Here is a 5,539-nt window from a genome sequence, read left to right on the forward strand (position 1 = left end):
TCATTGATGCTAAGATAAATTTAATTATGCCATTGACACTAATGATAAATTTAATATGTTTTTGCTATAGGGCTTTAAAGTTAATGTGATTCCTATTGCTAGTAGGCTTATCTTATCTTATTCTGGCACTCTAACTTCAGCCATCCGTTTGAGAACATAAGTGTATGTTTGATCGCCCGTCCCGCGCATCGTGCGGGATGCGGTGGCCGATAGGATCATGTTTTTTAACAAACATAGGATGCAGCGGATGTGCGGAACACCATCTGCCGCTTCCAGCTTTGGGGGTAAACATCGTTCTACCCCCTCCCCCTGTTACAAAATGAACAGGGATGAACACAGTTAAAAAAAAAGGCTCTATGGGGGCGGTCCCTCCGGCAAACTCTCTCTGGCGAACCTCTCACACATCTCTCTCTCTTTCCCTCTCTTGGTTTTGCATCTAAACCTCATTTTTTCAATCTAGGGTGAGAGAGGAAAACCTCTCACAACCTATTGAGTGAATGCATTGTAAGGTTGGTTAGGGTTTAGGGTTTGCTCATAAGTCATTTTTTAGGAGTTTTGCTTATTAATTGTTTGTGATGTTAGAGCATCTGGTTTAAGGTTTCTATCGAGAATCAGCAGTCGGCTTAGGGTTAGGGGTTTTGTTTCTCCCTCATTTCCTACATAACAGATTCTACCTGTGCATTTTTCCTCATTTTTTTGGGGTTAGGGTTAAGCGTTTTGTTTACTCCCTCATTTGTGAGTGATCTGGAGCTGAGATTTGGTCCACACTTAGTTTGGAGTTTGTAGAATGGCGTGGACCAGGGTGTTGTGGGGAAATTTTTGCCATTTTGATGCTCGTTTGGGTGATTTTTGGCAGACTGTCCAGTTCTGGAACGGAACACAGTCATATTTCCTGTAATACTTTGCGCGTGTGCAGATGAGGATTGGTTTGTGCATTTTGGCTGATTTTTTGTCAGTGTGATCTCTGTATTACCGACTGTGTACACATTTGTGCCAAGAGATTCCTTGTTTTTTATGTACTTTTGTTGTGTCAAAGTTGGGTTCAGAATAAGTATGCGTTCTGTATTTTCTGTTTGTTGCCAAGTTTGTAAAGTGTTTGATAATCTGTTTTTGAAAGTTTACATAACATGAAGAAGAATTATGATAGGTTTTGGGTAAATATAGGTGGCTCTTGCCATGCTAGTTGCAACCGTGGTTTGCAATTTGAAAAGACTCAACCACTTGCAAAAGTTTTGTGGAAGACTTGCATGAATGGGACAGGATGTTAATCTCTGTCTCTCTTTCTAGCAGATGTGGTGGGTTTCAAAATTGTGAATGTTTACTTCCTATTTTGCTTCTAATTTGTGTAGGTTTTGTTCTAAGATTTTGGTCATTTCTTTTCATCGTTTTTCCTTTTCTTCTTGTTGAAAATGATACTTCCTCATGCCATGATGTACTGCATGATTGGATTATCACCAATCTGTAATTACATTGAAAGTCCTACAAAGAAGCATCTTTATCTTCTGTCATTTTGTTGGCATGCTGCAAGTATACTCGCATCTTTGCCCACTGTCATTTTGATGGTTGTTATTTGATGTTTGATGGTTGATAGTTGATAGTTGATAGTTGATAGTTGATAGTTGATAGTTGATAGTTGATACTTCTTAGATATTATATTGGAATTGAAAATATATTTTATGTTTTGGTGGGTGGGACATATTACTGATGATTTGTTATTTGCTTGATACCATTTGGGAGTTCTCATTTTGACTCGTGAAAGTTACAAATTATTGTGGAAAGGAAAACCATTGATTCTCCCTTCCCCTGAGTGTGCGTACACAAACTCATTCCCTGTCTGGACACGATACAAACTGTGATGAAATTTATGCTTAACCACTGCAGATTTTTGTCTTAGAAATTAGAATACGTTTCTGAAGTTTTCTTTTCCTTTATATATCATTTGCATAACCCATACTATGGGTGATTGATCACAACAAACTGAAAGAATATCTATATATCATTTGCATAATGCATGCTATGTTTTCAAAAAAATGTTTTGGTAGAAATGTTTTTTCTTTGTCTTCTATCACTACGATTACAATGGTATGCATGTTACTCGGTAAGAAAACTGTAAGATGATTATTAGCATGTAATATATCTTTCTTTGCATGTTTATTATGTAATATATCTTTCTTTGCATGTTTATTAGAATCTAGAATGACCGATGCTATAATGAGTGAGGTACAAGAAGTGTAGCCAAGCCTGATAGAGAAAATGCAATGGAGTACACCTCAAGTGGACTTTTTATTTGACTGCATGTTAGAGCAGTCCAGAATAACTGCAATGAAATGTTTTGGGGGAGTGAAAGAGAAGGTCACAAGGATGGTGGACAGTCAGATGAAGGAGAAGTTTGTGGCTGAATTTACCTTATAAAAAAATAAAAAACAAGTTGAAGCATGTCAGAACCAACTTGACAGTAATATACAAAATCTTAAACACATTGGGCTTTGGATGGGATGCTGAACTAAGGATGCCTTTTGCAAATACCAAAATATGAATAGAGTGTGTTAGAAAACTCAACATGGAAGAATGATGAGAGACCCAAAAAATAATGATATTTTGAACAAGTTTCAAAAACTTATGGTGAATCAACTGCTATATGTCCATTCAATCGGAGGTACAACCACCACCATCATCTCTCATTGATCTCGGTTTGGAGGAAGAATGAACGGGATGAATGTATATTTTCTTATTTAGTTGAACACAAGGAGTGAAAGGTTTTGCTGAACACAATGGAATGAATGAATGGTTATTTCTGTTATGATGTCTTCATAAATAAACTTGCTAAGCATACTCGCTACAAGCTCTAATGTTATCAACTTTAGTTGAACTCATGTTCTGGGCATTTTCATGCTTTTCTAATTGCTAGTTTGTACAGATCCTTTTCCAATTACTGTTTGCATTTATGTCTCAAGTTAAGCCTATCATTTTAAACTTTGTGTTCTGAGCAGTGAGCACATAAAAAACGAAGTATTTAGAAACTCACTTTTCTATGTAACAATTGGTGCAAATGATTTTATCATAAGATGCTTTGCATCCAGATCATTGTACCAAATGAAAGGTAAAGATAAATACACGTTCTCATGAGAAACTAGTTACTTTTTAATAGAATTGAATGTCATATTTTTCTGTAAATGTGATGGATGTGCATTTGTGTATTGGTGAAGTTTGTTTATTATTGTGATTAAACTGCAGCTTACTAAGGTCTGTATGCTCAGTGATATGCTAGCTGAAACACTAGCTCCTGGTGGATATGTGCTGGTAATGATGTAATTAGAACATCAATAATGTACTTCGATGACCATCAATGTGATAAAGTGCTAGTGCTTCATGTTGTATTCCCTCTCATTTTTTTATATAAACGTGATGGATGTGCATTTGATCATCAATACTGTTTTTCTTTAAACCCTGTTTGCATATATACCATGATAATTTTTCAGTGTCTCATGGATTAGAAATTGTTGAATTATTTGAGTACCCTTGCACCATATTGCATTAGCTGAATCTATTGTCGAATCCCATGATTCCTATTGATAATTCCAGGGAATTCTTTGACTTCTAAGCATTTGATTTGTTGTTCAAGTAAAGTTAGAGATCAATGTTGAAGGATTCCTAAACACCAACATATAGACATGAAAATTGCTTGCAGATCTTAGACTCATCGGAAGCTGCTGGAGATATGTCAAAGCCATCGCATAAATAAGGGTCATTACCATTTTCTCTGTACTAATAGCATTCTTCTGTAAAAATCGCATGATAGTTGTTCTTTCACGAGTACTCGTGAATTCCTTAAGAGTATGGTAAAATTAGACTCTATAATCCTGTCTAATGGTAAAGACAAAATGATAGACTGAGCAATTTTTTTCGAAGTTCTTGAGTCACTGCATGTGAGGTTGAACTTTTTAGGATCCTGACGACGAATTCACCACAATGGGCTCCTTGTGAGGAATTCAAGTAGGATTATCCCCAATCTGTAGATATCATTTTCTGTGCTTGCTTCCTTCATCTTGATCAGCTCGGGGGCTTAGTAACCTTGAGCTGCTGAGGCATCGATCATCTCTTTATTTGCGGTTGGATTAAGCAGTAAGTGAATGCCAAAATCAGAGAGCAAAGGTTGGTAATTTGTGTCGAGTCATATGTTATTTGATTTCAGATTGCCATGAACTAATGTCCTGCTAATCCAGTGTGAAGATATTCCAATTCTTTGGCAATCCCAATGGAGATGCTATAAAGCTTGGCCCCTCTCAGTGATTGAGCATGTTTATCTGTTTAGTTAAAGGTGAAAAATTAGTGCAAAATTCATGAATCCAATGGGGGTTGAAACAAGTTTGATATTAGCATAGATATGATTAAAGAAAAGAAAAATCATAAACATAGAAACAAGCCAGTATGTGCATGTGCACACACACACACACACAATTAAAAAACAGAAGACAACAAAAAATCGCCAATTACATATAGAGTAAACTATGTAGTAAAAGAACAAGGTGCAGCAAAAACTTAAACTTACTTAGAATGAACTGGGATAGTGTTCCTCTACGAAAAAAAGGATGAACACAATGGGCTCCTTCCCTGTGAACTGACCGGTCAAGGTCCATATCCAGCAAAAACTCTACAATAAACTTGTTAAAACATGTAAAATGGTAGACGGATTGGGTCATACGATCCAAAATGAGGTAATTTGACCCAAAATCCGTGATCTTAGACATGCATTTTTTATGTTTTGGTATTTGGATCCAATTTGTGATCCATATTTGGGTCAAAAATCCATATTCAAGGCAAAAATCTATGATTTTAGACATAGGTTTGTATTTGGATCCTTATCCAGGATAAAAATCAATAATAAACTTGTTAAACATGTAAAATGGTAGACGGATCGGGTCATATAATCCAAAACAAAGTAATTTGACTCAGTATCTATGATTTTAGACATACCTTTTCGTATGTGTTGGTATTAGAATCCAATTTGATATCCATACTCGGGCAAAAATCCATATTCAAAGAAAAAATCCATGATTTTAGATAGTTTCGTAATTGGATCTATATCCAGGCTAAAAATCCATAATAAACTTGTTTAAATGTAAATTGGTAGACAGATCACATCGTACGATCCAAAACAAAGTAATTTGACCCAGTATTTATGATTTTAAACATATGTTTTCGTATATTTTGGTATTTTGATCCAATTCAAGATCCATGTTCGGGTAAAATATCCATGATTTTAGATATAGTTTTGTAATTGGATCCATATCTGAGCTAAAAATCCCTAATAAACTTGTTAAAACATGTAAAATGGTAGACGGTCATATAATTCAAAACAAAGTAATCTGACCCATTATCCATGACTGTTCAAGTAGACCACACTTTGTTATCAAACAACGAATATTTGAAATATAGCATCTGAGTATAGTCCAAATAAACATTGGACTTGGTACAGTTGTTACAGAATGAACAAAACCAATGTTTTGTTCTATCTTTTTTGTTTATTTCGTCTTATCCC

The sequence above is a fragment of the Nuphar pumila genome, chromosome 5 (genome assembly GCF_984573655.1).
Source record: "Nuphar pumila chromosome 5, dmNupPumi1.hap1.1, whole genome shotgun sequence".
NCBI classification, from domain to species: domain Eukaryota; kingdom Viridiplantae; phylum Streptophyta; class Magnoliopsida; order Nymphaeales; family Nymphaeaceae; genus Nuphar; species Nuphar pumila.